This window comes from Stegodyphus dumicola, chromosome 12, assembly GCF_044657685.1.
Source record: "Stegodyphus dumicola isolate Sdum_Otavi_A_Nest chromosome 12, ASM4465768v1".
NCBI classification, from domain to species: domain Eukaryota; kingdom Metazoa; phylum Arthropoda; class Arachnida; order Araneae; family Eresidae; genus Stegodyphus; species Stegodyphus dumicola.
Genome location: NC_140779.1, coordinates 111,301,660 through 111,317,345, shown reverse-complemented (window position 1 = coordinate 111,317,345; position 15,686 = coordinate 111,301,660). Strand labels below are relative to the sequence as shown.

Below are 15,686 nucleotides of genomic sequence, written 5' to 3'. Positions count from 1 at the left end.
GAGCACAGATATCAAGATGAAGACTCCTCTTGGTTTAGCATGCTTAGCGCATGCTCTTAGCTTAGCAAATCATAGCTCAAATTACAAGTTGCTTACTTTATGAGACTGAACTCCAATCTGCTTAAACTAAACTAGTCTAATCTTTAAGCCTACAAACTCAGAAAACTAAAGGGAATACAACAGTAGTATAAAATCAAGCAACTAAAATTTATTGTATTACTTATTTGATGAATGTTTGTATTACTTATTTGATGTAAATTTATTGTATGTTTGAAGTCTAAAACAAATTACACAGAAATTTACAGGAGGTGGCAGGGATACACATAAATCGGATTATATGCAACTGCAATTTAAATTCTATTCTAACACCCGGCTTATTAAGTTTTAGGAATTAATACTCAATATTAAACAGCCAAAAGGGAATTCACTAGATCAGAGGTTTTCCGTTGACCGCGCCGGCTACGTACGAAGGATTTGGCTATTAGGTGATGGCAGATGCCGACCTATTTTTCTTTAACTTATATTCTTTCTTTATTTAAAAATCCTCTCATTTACAGATTCTAGTAAGAGCAGATAAAACATAGCAGTATAGAACAGATCTTACATAAGCAAAAACGCGTTAATTCTATGATTTTAACACCATGTTGTCTGCAAAACGGAAGGCTGAAAGAACTGCAGAAAACGAAATACACAGCATTCAATAGATTACGCAAAATGGTATATACTAATTTGAATATTAAATAACTTCAATATTAACTGTAATTATTTACACGGTTAGTAATGATAATACTTTCGCTTCTGATATTGAGCAAAATACTTTCGCTTCTGATTCGCGTTAAAAGTCTATAACGTTTTATTTAAAGTCTAAGAAAATCTAAGATAGCCATTTAGTCTAATTTTGCAAAATATATATATTTTAACAACATAAGATTCATGTCCTAGTGCTTATCTTTATCACCTTATTACTTATGCACCCAAAGTTCTAAAAACATCATTATACAAAATTTATTCATCAAACAAGACTTAAATAGGAAGACTTAACTAGGAAACACATATGAGTCTATAATTTATGTCTTTATATCGTCGTCAATGTGTAATCACCTGTTCTTTGTTCTGGTTAAATGGCATTCTTTTGGAAGATGAAACCATAACTTTTCGTTTTCCTTTATCTTCTTTAGGATTTCCCCTTTTATCAGCCTCATGTATCTAATCAGCTGTTACTGCTCACATTAGTATTTGAATTGCATAATAAAAGTGCTTCGTTAGTCAAAAAACAGGAAATTTGGAGGAATAACTAAATCTCTATCAAAGCTATGACGTCTTGATTTTATCTCATGTTCAATTCTTTATCTTTCTTTCTGTCATGAAAGGAAATACAATACCGAAAATCTCCATTTCGAGACAGACAGGATGGTATGCTTTTATTCGCTTTATATTAGTAGAATTAGTTTCCCTTTAAAAACCTTCCTTCTTTTCTATTCACAATGATATTTGCACGCAGACAACTCCATACGTCAGATTTAGGTTTTGCAAAAGGACTTGGAATATTATATAATGCGTACTTTGATTACTCATGGTGAACAGGTATACCGGGATCACCATCCCCCACGAACTGAGCCCCCATAAGGTGCGGCACTTTTCTCCTGGAGATTTGACTGGTCGTTAAAGTGCCCCCGCCAGTACTACACAGGCAGCCAGAGACTGAAGGACTGACACGGAATACGATGTTGTACAACGGACTGGCCGTCGCACTGCTACCGATACCATGGAATTACACGGAGTCAAGTAGCGAGCCACGCTCGTTAACAAGACCACTAGCTTCAGGACTTACAGCTAATCCCCCTCTTGGTCCAACCGTATAGACGATCTTGCCTCTGAGTACTGGAACCGCCAGGCTCGTAATTATGATCCTCCAGAGTGCCACTGTCATGATAAAATACCAGGCCAGTATAAGCACTCCAGGGGGAAAGCGTATGGGTATGACTACGAAACATATTGTTGACTAAAAATTACGCTGAATTTGAAAACAAATCTTTCAATAAGCCGTACAAGGAAGTCATGCTGTGTCCACGTCATATTTTTGAGTCTCCAGGAACAATGAAGAGCATATTTCAATGCACTTTTTCGTTGCTGCTGTTGGCGTTCATATTTTTCCAACATATCGCATTCCTCATCCTGTGGAAATGATCCCAAGTAGCTGTAATAAAACTCCAAACTCTTTCAATAAATCTCTCCGAATTAGTTCTGTTTGCACGATTTCTCTTTCCGCGTTTTTCAAAATTCTTCCTGTTCCCGCGAAATCGGAAAGTACAGGCCCCCTCCTACAGCTCCTGAGGGGATGTCACGATAAGTCATTAAGAAGAGTTGGACAGCTTCATTGTGAATAAGTTAGTCTTCGTTAAGTTTAGGCTCCTTTCGAAATCTTTAATTTCATTCTATTTATAATTCTACTACAATATTAGCTGTTATTTTCACATCTTATATTAATCGATATGGATGTTTTAGACATTAATGAAACTAAGAGGAAAAAATCTTTAGCCCTTTATGAAGGTTATCAGTATCGAATTCGGAATAGAAGTAAGGAAAGTGCAGTTTATTGGATTTGCATAAATGAAAGAACTAAAAGCTGCAAAGGCGCAATTAAAACCAAAGCAGAAGTCGTTTTAGAAGAACGAACGTCATTTTAGAACTTCGTTTTAAAACGAATATTTGTTTTTCAAGATTTTATTATAACTCACCTTTATGCAGAATTTTAGAAGAAGGTTTTTTATTTATTTATTTATTTTTTTTTTTTTTAACTTTCGGAAACTATCTTTTAGTTCATTGCCAAAATCATCGCAGAGTTTGAACATCTCTCTTCTTTTAAATACAGTATCAAGTATTCATGCAAAGCTCTGAGATAATAAATATTTTTCGATTATTTGTTTTAAAAATTCTTTTTTCTAAATTTTTCAATTATTTGTTTTAAAAATTATTTTTTCTAAATCTAAAAATGTTTTGCTTTCCTACATTTTGGGAGAGGCCAAGGTCCACTAGGCCCCTCACTATGCAACCCCTTTGAAAAGGGGGATAATGAAGATTGATGATTTCGCGGAAGCAGAAACGTTTTTGACAACCGCGGAAACAGGAAGACACCATCTCTCCCTACAAAATTACTGTAATCTTCGATCACCAATCTTCTAGATAACTTAATGAGTGCACTTGGCGGTACTGCAGGAATCTCTTGTTTCCGGATACACAAATGGTGCAATTTTTTTAAAAGAATTACTTTAATAATTATTCCAAGCAACATTACACAATGAATAATATATTTTTTTAGTAATAAATGAATAGCAACGTATTACGAAACGTTCGATAAATAATTTATATGCAATAAATATGTTGCATAGTTAAAAGTTAACAATAAAATAGTAACAATCTTTTTTTAAATTCAGTATTCTAAAGTTACACTATCATTGTGAAAATGCCACTCCTTACTTGGAACATTTTTTAATTTTTGATTTTCAGATCTAAACTTTACAAAATCATTCTCGCGGCTTTCATGAACGGAAGAGATTCATCTTTTTTTTTAGATGGGCATGCATTACGACTACGCTGCCCAAACGGCAAAAAATAAGCTCCCGATCATCTGGGAGTGCATGATTGTGTATACTGTATAATGTTGCGTGATTATATGGGGTACAACTTATATATCTTTTTTCGTTCTAAGGATACGCAATCAAAAAAGGTTGAGATCGCTAGTGTAAACAATGATGATGACGTACATGAACTTGAAATGTTATCTGACTTTCCCAAGCCTACTTACTATAGGTCACTGTATTTAATCGTACCGAAGGACCGGGTCCGAATCCCGAACAAGGCATTGATGTAAATTAACTGTCTTTTCATAGGAGACAGCGGTGGCCCACCTATTAGGTGCCTCTATAATAAAGTGACCACAGCTTCCAGCCTTCCGGCACACATAACGGCTAGCGCTCGCCATTGGAAGTACAAAAAAATCGACTATATAAAATTTATAACTCTAAATTTCGAGCTACTTTTGCAGTTTGATGTGCTCCAAGATCACAAAGCTCAAGCTGAAAACCACCTATTTACGTTTTGAAGAGTTTGAATTCTCAAGAGAAATAAATTAAAGCTGACTTGAGGGGAAATAAATGTAAGTTACAACGAATGTGTGAAATTGAAATGTTCTAAAGAAAATTCCCATGCTCTGCAAAATTGTTGACGCGAAAATTTGATAGGATAAATTCGTTAATGCGTTCAGGTTGTTACTCCATCCACTGTGATTACCACATCCACGGCTAGCCGAAAGAAGGCGGTGTTGGTGTAACAAAACACTAAAAATAATTTATTCCTCTTTTTAAATAACGAAGATTATTGTTATGATCTTCGTTACGATTTTGTTTCAACGATATGGCAACATTCAATTCTTCCCCCCCCCTCCGTAGCTGTGTTCTAAGGATGTAAAGTTTAGTTGTGTATTGCATTTTGTATGTTAGAGCAAACTAAAATATTTATTTAAATTTAAGTACACAATTATTTTAAGAACATGTTTATTCATAGTATTAGCTCAAACAGACGTCTAACCTACATAAAAAGATGTCTGTAATGGCGCTCTTAATTTTTTTTCCAAGTGTGGAGTTTGATTTCCCTTGCCCTGTACAAGGAAGCACAAATTAAATTTTAACTAGTAAATTACTACTTCTTTTAGGAAAAGCTGAAATAGAATTTTCTTTGTAGACGAGAACTAAAAACGAGAATATTATCTTCTGTAAAGTAAAATTAAAGACTAACTACTCAATAATTAATGAGATACATTTCTGAAAGAGAAGAGAGGAAGAATGACCTTATTTGTTCATATTAGCTATACATAAGTCACATGATTTCTGAGGTAATTTTATTGTTTGCTTATGTTAGCTATACATAATTTATAAGGCATTTCTCCCGCCTTCTTGGCATGGATTCGTGGTGTGGTGATCTGCACGCTGGGCACGTATTTCCAGTCTGTGGTTCGATTCCTGGCGAAGGCGGTTCCTCATTTTTCATCTCTCTTGCTTCCGCCCCCCCCCAAAAAAAATACCTGGTGTCTCTACAAAGTCACGTGATTTCTGAAGCCAACGGAATGTATCTCATTAAACAACTTACATGATTTTATATGTCTGACAGCGTGAACGATTTCCTATTTCAATCGAATCTAACGCCGCGTTAGATTCGATTGAAATAGGACTCTGGTAGTTCCGGACTCTCGTAGAAATAGGACTCTGTTAGTTCAGTCCGAATTCAAATTCTAGCAAACAAAGTGGCTAAGGAGGCGTTTTCCTGCTTTTTCCCACGTGTAATGTAAATATGTTCACATGGGATTACGTACGTATACACATAGATGCTTTTCCTTCGAAATCCCTTTATGAAGGCATCTTTCCCTTTTGCAGGAAGCAATCGAGTGCTTTGCTATAAAACAACATAAATTGTACAAAAAAGAAAACAAATCGATTATACAAAGAAAACAAACAAACAAACAAACAAACAAAAAAAAAAAAAAAAAAAACCTTGACGCATCTGAGTAAGCTTGAACTCTACTTTTCACTTATATGCTACTACTGATTTCAGATGCATTTTAAAAATTAGTTTAAATAATTTTCTTCTCTTTAAGCACATTATATAAAATCTGGCAACAGAATTTATTCATTTTAACGCTATTAATCATCATGATACAACAGAGGTAATGGCAACGCAGAGCGCGACATTTTGAAATATGATTTTTATCTGCGCATTGTATTCTGCCTAAAAATGGGTCCAAAAAGGCTACTTGAAAGGAAAAAACTGGAACCTGCTGTCCAAGTGCACGATCTAGAAAAAATGACACTTGATGAGTTAAAGTATTACGTTTCGTCGTTGGAGGTCGAACTGAAACTCATGCAAAAAGATAGTATGCTTTATTCCAGAGATAAGGACAGACTAAGCTTGTTTTTGAAAAATAAGGAAGAAGAAAATTTGATTCATTTAAAATTCTCTGCAATGAACAGAACAGAAAATCAAGACGCGTTGCAAGAGATGTATGAAAGGCCACTGACCACTATAAAACAGCGCGAAAAGGACGAAGTTTTAGATAAGCAGACTCTAGAAGCTTTCTTGGAATGTAATGCTGTAACTTTCGATAACATCACAAAAGAAAAAGATCTGAAAAGATTAATCAATAAACAAACAGAAGCGGTAGAGGATGTAAACTTTTTTTCTCAAGCAATATTGAAAGAAATGCAGGAAGCGTACGGAAAGGCTGTAAGAGATATGGATGAGAAACATATAGAAGTATTTGAAGGAATAGTGAAAGATTATTTACAAATGTTTTATGATTCTCGGCAGAGTTACAGTTTACTGAAGCAGAGAATTTTAAATAGTAATTGGGAAATGAAAATGCCTTACCAAAGTGAAGAAGTGAAAAAATCTGTTTCAAATGATGTGAAAACTATGCAAGTGTTTTTTCGAGAAATATATTCACGTAACAAGGATATTATACATAGTTTAAAGAAAGAGTTGAGTAACTTAAGCTTCAAAAATGAATGTGTTAAGCATCAACTTAAACAAGCTTTAGAATACCGAAACAGACTAAAATCGGAGAACAAAATTAATGTAATGCCTAAAAATCTTCCACAAATAAACAATTTTGGCAGTAATAAATCTATAAATGAACGTAAAGATGTTAAAGTTGAGGAACTTGTTTATCTTAATCACGTTTTATCAGAAAAGTTGAAGATAGTTACCAATGAATTTGAATGCTTAAAAGCACAGTTTATAGCAGCATTTAGAAAAAGTTATAAAAATGCACGATTCCGAGTTTTCTTAATCGAAGAACTGATAAAAGCTGCAAATCGAAAGAAAAATTCTTCGAATTCGAAAACATGGTGTCATAAATTTCAAAATAGTAGTTTAAGAGATAACAGGAAAGCTAGTGATTTAAGAATAAGAAAAATGTATTTGAATTTTCAAACTTCAGATAACTTGTTTGTACCTCCATCTATTTCCAGTCTTGTTACATAAAGAATGAAATTTTGCTTAACTGTAACAGTTTTTACTTTATGTACCATTTCTGAATCAAATGCGCATTTTTTTAATTTTTTTTATTTGAGAATTCCATAGAAGTGTTATTATTGAAAATGAACTGGAAATGTTTCTTGTATTTACTTCTTAGATTTTATATGAAATAAATTCATTTTTTCATTACATTGTCTTGCAAAACAAAAGGAATAATCAGTTTCTTATCTACAGTTTTAAACTCCATTGGTCTGGGTGATGGAAAGTCTTACATAAAGTATGTAGTTCAGGTAGGCTTATTTTTTAAAATTAGAAGAACCAGAATCCTATGGAAAGCCACCAGGAAAGAGGGATAAAATAATTAATAAAATAACTAATAATTAAATTTACATTCAATAAAATGTAAATAGGTAAATAAAAAAATAAAATATCGGACCACGTCTTATTTGGGGCTGAAGCTAGAGATAATAAAATTTCACCCAAAAGCTAATAAATAGCTCAGCCGGACTCTGGCTGAATTTAAGTCTGGAACATACAGCATAATGAATTATGTCAAAAGATAATAAAAACAAAAGCTATTCTTTTTCCAGCCCACCAAATGAAAAAAAAAAAAAAAAAAATTAAAACGATTAAAGCCTCACTGATAAGAACAGAGAGAATGCTAGAAACAGTATGAAATTGTAGAAGAAAATTTTAACGGAGAGGTGTAGCTTTGAAAATAAAGAAAGAAGAGTCCAACACGTTCTGATCGCGGTGCCCTACCGATGTAATTCTTGCTGTCAAACAGAATGTGTCAGGGGAATAAATTTCCTCCGAATGCACGTGCACGACCAGGGGGATAAACTTTAAAATCTTCAGGAATCAGGAACACAAATTTTACCCTCTCTCATAAATTCATTACACTTCTGGAGAATAAACCTTTGACATGTGGGTGGCAGCTTTCCTTTTCTTAAAATTCTCAGCCTCCGTCTTGTTCCCAAAGGAAAAACAAGCATGCATCCATAAGTTAGAATCAATTTTTTAGGCATATTTCTCATTAAAATAAAAATTTTTTTGCTAAAATTATGGCTCACTCTTGCATAAGAAAACTGCCGGAGCCTTTCAATTAACTTCTTCGGTGGGCTTCCGCGCAATTTAAGCTCTGAGTTCAGGTTATGTACAAAATGATGAGGAAAACAACAGGTTTATAATAATGGATATAAAATATACAAAGGAGAGACACTTTATATTCAACTGCCACAGTCGTTAATGAGTCATGATTTTCAACAAAGGGGACAAGATAAGAAGAAAAATTATACAGTGAACTCTTTCTAAGATGATCATTCACGATTTCAGATGATTCTAGTCTTCGGTAGAGGTGGAGTCTTAGAAAGGTAAAGTTCAGTAGCGGTGCCTATTTACGGTCTTCGAAATACTAGCCACTTTCAGAAGTTGCCATCTTAGGAAGGGGGTCGGCACGAGAGTGTTTAATATTTTTTGAGTACGAGGCCTAACAAGTACAATAATGCACAGCTGGATTAACCATTAAGCGAGATAATTAAGGAAGGCGGACACCAGAAAAAAAGGTACTTAGGGGCTGAGAAAAGGAGTTGCATTCCCTGATAATACGTAATGAAAATCTCTCATTATCAGGGAATGCAGCGTTTCCCATCCACGGTTCCTAATCTAGGGTTGCGCGAAGCACTGTTAAGGGTTCCGCAAGAAATAGGAAAGTAACACGTACGTCATAAAGGGGGAAATTTCGCAATTTTCATTAAACTGTACATTGGCATAGCAAGGCTATGCATGCAATCCGAGTTTAACCGAGTATAGCCGAAGAGCCAAAGGCAGCTTTTCCTTTGTCACAGACTAAAATGTAGTGTGACTATGCATGCATTAGTGATGCAAGAAGTGTAGAATCCTGTTATTGATTAGAGTGCTACTGCATATTTTTTTTATTTTGCTATTATTTATTTTATTTTACCAACTATTTCATTAGTATTTTATTCGGTTTTATTTCTCATTTTTTAGTTCTGCAGATTTTAACGGTTAAAACGTGGCGATACTTGAAAATAAACAATACAGAGACTAGTGCGATGAAGATTTAGAATCTCATATAAAATTTCAAATATCTGATTAAAAAATCTGATGTGTACACCACATGACTTCCTTGTACGGAATGTTAAATTATACGCATTTTTTCTTGCATTTAATAAAAAACTTATTGGATTGAATTAAATCTACTTCACCGACAGCGCATAAATCACAATAGAATAAATGCATTCTTTAAAATTGACTCTAGTGTTTGTTTACCATAACGACACTCTGGCGCTAGATTCACTTAACAGTATATTTCGTTCATATTATAACTCAGAATGCACAAAATTTATATCATTTAAAGAATAGAATTATCTAATCGTTGCCATATGTTCTATTCAAATACTATAATAAAGCTAGAATGATGTATAAAAGAAATTAAGCAAGCAAAAAAAAAAAAAAAAAAGTTTTTCACAGACGATTAAGTATTTCTCATTCAATTAATTCAGTTCTCACTTCGAGAGAAGGCAAAAATACATAAAAACTCAAAATATCTATATTAAAAATTACGAATTAAACCTTATAAACACTTAATTCCTCGGAAAAATTCCAGAAAGGATTAAGCATGATTTAATTCGCAATAATAAATGAAGGCGTTATCTTTGTTGTTGCGAAGTTAAGTTTCTCTAGATTGGCAACACATCCACTAGTCTGCTGTTTCAAATGTAAACAATCAATGGCCGCCATCAAAAAATTATTAGGCTTAGCGGCACTTAAACAACTTTAAAATTGTTGATAATTCTAAAATTATTGCATACAGATTTACTAAAGGCATAAATAACTTAACCGGAAGATAAGAACAACATAATTCAATTATTTTTAAAGCAAAAAATGTAATTTACAAACACATAAGAGTAAAGAAACTGAGATCACTGAGCCGGGTAACAGAGTGGATATATATATAAATATATTTATATACGTTTGGTGCGGCCGATTGCAACCAAAATACGAGGTGCACATCTACATGTTATAGCAGTCCTATATACAAAATTTCAACATTCTGAGGCTACTCGTTTTTGAGTTATGCGAGATACGCATGTACGTACATACGTTCGTACAGACGCCATGAAAAATTCTCTTCAAAATTAATTTTAAAGCAATTTTATAATTTTTTTGGAGGAAACGAGTCTTTTATTCTGTCCTTACATACAGATATCACGCAAAAACATCGTTAAATTGCATTCGATAGCAGTGAAAATGGATATTTTCGTTGAAATATGTTGCCTGAAACTTTTTGCGATTACAATACTTCCTTTTTACTTTGTACAAGGAAGTAAAAAAGAGGTACAAAAAAGGTCCGTCGTTACAATGAGTTATTTATCAATGGGCTTTACATGTACTGGTGATACAGGATATCCTCTTCCACTGTATATCTTGTATATGGTAAAAAACTTTCGAATACAGCAATGTCTCTAACAAAATAGAACAGACATTTCAATCAAACAAATTATACTGTTATATTATTTTCTGATACCAGTTCATACGGGGTTCATATGGATTTGGAGTGAATAACGGTGACACTTGATAAAGTATCGAAACACACTTTATTTAGCCAATATTAATCAGGATAGCTCCAAAATCATGTTTCACAGTCGTAGAACTACTACTATAAACACGCTGACACAATCAGCGACACAGCCTTCACACTATCAGGCTATAGCGGTCGAGACAGCTTCGCTGCAAAGCACCAGAGTACAGCTCCCGACTCTGCTTGGTCGTTCTCGGAACTCCACGTACTCTCGAGACTCTCCACGCTACAACTCGCGATGCACTCAATGATACACAAGAGTATAGTTCTCGACTCAGCAGTCTAAGACTAATTCGAGATACACTAAAAGACTCGATGAACTCGACGACAGACTTCGAGACACTCGCTCAAGGACTGACTATCAGCTCGCTAGACGAGGCAAACTAACTGACTGAGGACCAGCAGGGTTTATATAGCTTTCGGCTTGTGTTCGAGAACATTCTGGGCTAAATCGGTAAGAATTTGCTCCAGAAGTTTCTCCATCCGTCCATGGTATATCGCCAATTGGGCGATTTTTCGCCAAATGTGGAAATCCTGCCTTCCCTTGCCATTTTATGGCAAGCCTAAACCTTCTTTGCGGGGAAACTATTTCCCCGTGCCTGTACATTTCGTAACAATACTAATGTAACAAATGGAACTGTTGATAATTTTAAAACTCTGTTAAAATCTTAAAATAAACAGAGTACAGCTTTCGTGAACACATTTAAAACAAGTGAAAAGGCTCAGGAAGCAAGTTATTTGCAGCAGAGCTTATTGCACAGAAAAGAAAAAAAATCGCACAAAATGTATGCAAATTATAGTAGGAAAAATATTGGGAGAAGATGCACCAAGGAAAATTGAAAATATTCCATTTTCGAACAATACAGTAAGTGAATGAATCAATTATACGTCACGTGATGCTGAAGAGATTTTGTGTGATAAACTAAAAATGGCAATTTTTCAATTCAAGTGGACGAGTCAACAGATTTAACCAAGAAATGTTACCCTCTAGCACTTTTAAAATACGCTAATGAGGGAGAAAATCAAGAAAGCTTTGTGTACTGTAAAGAATTATTTGAAACAAGCAGAGGAATAGATTATCTGCATATCTGGAGAAAAAGATCTTTCTTAGTAGAATTGTACTGGCATTTGTACGGATGGTGTTGCTTCCATGGTTGGCTCCCTAAAAGGTTTTGATACTCTTGCAGAAAAAAGTACTGATGTCAAAAACCTCTTGGTAAATGAGCTGCAAAAGAATTTGATGGTGTTATAAAATGATAAACTTCATTAAACGAAAGCCTCTTTAATCCAGAATTTTCAGAAAGGTCTGCAAAAACATGGCTAAAGAGTATATAAATGTGTTCTTATAAACTGAAATCTAATGGTTAAATAGAGGCAGTGTTTTTAATAGGGTTTTGGCCTAAAGGAAAGATTTTACTAAATGCTTTGAGGATCAAATGCTGGTATAACTTATGGAAAGATTATGTTGTGAAAGGGGATTTTGATATGTTTGAATTACTAGCATGGGTAAAAAGTGAAGATAGATACCAACAAATTTCAAGTTTTATTCTGGTATTATAGTGGTTGCTAGATCTGATGCGAAATCGCCCATTTGGCGACAAAATTGGCAATGGCGATGGAGCGAGAACATTTCTAGAATGAATTCTTATCGGTTTTCCCGTGAATGTTTTCGAAGGCAGGTCAAAAGTTATATATACCCTGTCTGTACACAGAGAGATCTTGAGTTTAGTAGCAATGTAGTAGAATTCAGAGATTAGCCTGAGAGGACCGAAACAAGTCGGGAGCTGTACTTTAGTGTTTTGCTGTGAAGCTGTCTTCACCATTGTAGCCTAAAGGCTGTGTTGTTATTTTGTTTCAACATAGCCGTTCGATATCGTGACGAGATTTTACACCCTCATGTGCATCCTTTTTATCGCTGCTGTACCGACACGATATTTATGGACGATAACGCCCACCAACATAGAGCTCGAGGGGTGCCAAGTTATCTGGAGAAAGAAACCATTCCACTTCTGCCGTGGCCTGCTAGATCACCGAACCTGAATCCAGCATGTGTGGGACATGCTGTGACGACAGATAGCAGTACAATATTGCTAGCTGGCCATTTCAGCTAGAAGGTATATCACACTCGTTACTAGGGTGATGTTTCCATTGCACATTCTTCCATTCCATTTGGTCTTTAGTGATGTGATAGTCCTAATATATGTGTTTTGGTATATCTTTGCTTTTTTATTTGCAGTACGATCCCGTAATGCCACACCAACCTCTTGCATCAATTTCATGCATATCTATCAAATAGTTTTTGTTTTATTCTATGTTGCTTATATTTTGAGCAGAAGTCTAATACCTCTGCATGGAAACCATGTAGGTGTGAGGTCCTATTACAGCAATCAGAAAAGAATGATCCACTGATGAAATCTGCTGTGAAGTCATACCAGACAGTGACATTTGTTGAATGAAATGGGATTTCGTGAACTGCATGGAATTGTCAAATTGGAAAATTTTGAGTGTTAACAGTTCTATTTGGGAGAAAATAGACCTTTCTTCCCACAGAAATCTCCACGACTAAACTTCCTTAACCTCCATTCCGGCAAAAATTGTAGGTGTAAATGCTACCTATTAATTGGTGTGTTTTAATTCCTGAACACAGCTTATCCTGCAAGGTAGATGTGGAGAACTTTCTGAAAGATTTGCCATACTGCAGAAATATTTAGAGTCGATTGTTGCGCTGTTTCCCAGGCTCTGTTACTACCAGCGATGGTCTCATGGGTGCCATCAATGACTACAGTCGCGACATCTGTTCCGATACTGGTTCCTTCCCTCTACCGAAACGAACTACTGCTAAGGATCCTGTTTCTTCAAACTTCTGAATGCTTTCCAAAACATTAAATGATTGGGGGACTTAATGTAGGTTTCTTAAGACTTCTAAGCTTACGAAGAGCGACGGCTGTTTTTGATTAATGAAAATACAACTTCACAAAGTAATGTGCGCTAAGATAAAATGCATGCTAAAATTCAGAATATCCTTCGATGTCTCTCCCTTACGTTTATAGACTAAATTACTGGTACTGCTGTCATTTACTTAACAGAGCATTAGCATTTTAAAATTTTAACTAAGTTTTATGCAAACTGTTTCTAACTGAGTTCAGTTGTGTAAACTAGAACAGTGCCATATTTCCTCTTATCGACAACATCGGAAATGCCGTATTTCTTCTTATCGACAACATCGGAACTAATTTTTTTTTCACGGAATCTTTTTCCCCCATGTCATCATTAGCCTCCTCTACCAAATTTGGTGGCATTCCAACTTGCAGATCAAGCTACAAATGGGTCTGAGTAGTGTCAGTTTAAACATTGCTATATCTTAAGAAGTTACACACACTTAATTTACAAATTTGTGTTATGTAAACTTCAAATTACATACAGAGTAACGAAACACATTTTTCTTCATAATGCGGGAAGTTATTGTATTAACAAAATCAGTGCAAAAACAATTTAAATCGATTCTTCTGTTCGACAGTAGTTTGCTTTTAATTGAAGATTTTGGTTTGGTTTATTTGATTATGGCAAAGCACGCGTGAGTTACCTGCAAAAGGGGAAGATTTTTTAAGGAGAACTGTCTTGTATCCCCGCTACATATCGGCGAAACTGCAGGCCACTAATAGACGCAAGTCAAGTAAGAGATGTTAACAAAGATATTCACATGAAAATTTAGAAACATATTTTTTAAAAAAAGGGGGAGGAAAGAGGATCTCATTAAAGACTTTGATTTCTTCCACTTCTGTTGACACACAGCCATTTTTTCAGTCATGCTGTCATCAACTCGACAAAGAGAAAGAAATGAGGCTAGCTGTCCTTCAATGAATAATTTGGGGTCTTACAATAACAAAAATGAGTGTGATTTATATTTTTTGTTAATAGTTTGTCAAAAACTACTTCTATTTTCTTTCTGCTCCCCAGTTCATGGAAATAACACATGGCAATAGTGTTACAGTTTTTTAAAGACTTTCATGTTTTACTTCATAAAAAATCATAAGCAAAATTCTAAATGCCAAAACAATGTTAGTTTTCATTGAATATCAGATAATGGAGCAGTGATCAGTATACCCATAAAGACCCTAAACAGCTTTTAAAAATAAGTTAAAAACATGTACAAATGTTACTTCTTATTAAAGAATTTTTTTATATATACGATAAAGAGCATATTACATCGATGACTGTTTAAAAATTAGGAAACAATTAAGTAATTCCTATTATTTTCTATTCAGAAATGTTTCGCTAACTCTCTCACTGAAAGTCAGAATTTACAATAATTTTCACGAAAACAAAACTGATTACCAATTTAAATTTCTCGTAAGATCCAATGAATATTACTGATAATGGATAAATAATTGTCAAGTTCTGGTGAATATTTTTAATACTGGATAGAATTTGAAGCTTTTACCTTTCACCATATACACACAATTTATCAAGAAAAATTTTCTTATTACATCATTCTAATGTTTTAAAAATCAACGTGAGAAAATTAATACTAAGTATACCAGTAGTTGTAAAATTCTGGGAACCTGAGAAGGAGTAGGCAAAAGTTAGCATGAAAAAAACTATAACAATGAGTAGAGTAACAAAAAGTGGTGGTGGAATTTCTGTAAGACTGAATATTTTTTCATTGGATTATCGAATAAATTTACTTATCATTTTTAAACTATTATTTTCTCTATTTAGTAACATATAATTTTTTTAGTACTTGCTCTGTTAAGGATATTAAATTTATAATTTTCATTTCTTCAAAATAAAGTATATAGTGCAAAAATAAAAATGCACCATGCTATTTATTTTAATATCACTATGTGTACACATTTAAATGACACATCTAATAAAATAAATATGACTTGTTACAAAAAGTGCCAAAGCTACATATGTTAGTAAACCAAGTCTACAGAAACTGAACCAATTCGCTCAGTTTTTTCACCAGAATGGTTAAAATGCACAATTATTGACAATTGTCCTTAGGGTCACATGAGGCAATCAGAACCCTTTTAACTCGATGAAACTACTG

The 15,686-nt window shown here is 34.3% G+C and overlaps 1 long non-coding RNA gene across 1 annotated transcript in view; it reads left to right on the top strand.

Annotated features, from left to right (window-relative positions):
• LOC118185385 (uncharacterized) overlaps nt 1-15,686 on the top strand; it is a 36,482-nt gene that overhangs the window by 10,463 nt on the left and 10,333 nt on the right. The window lies entirely within an intron of this gene.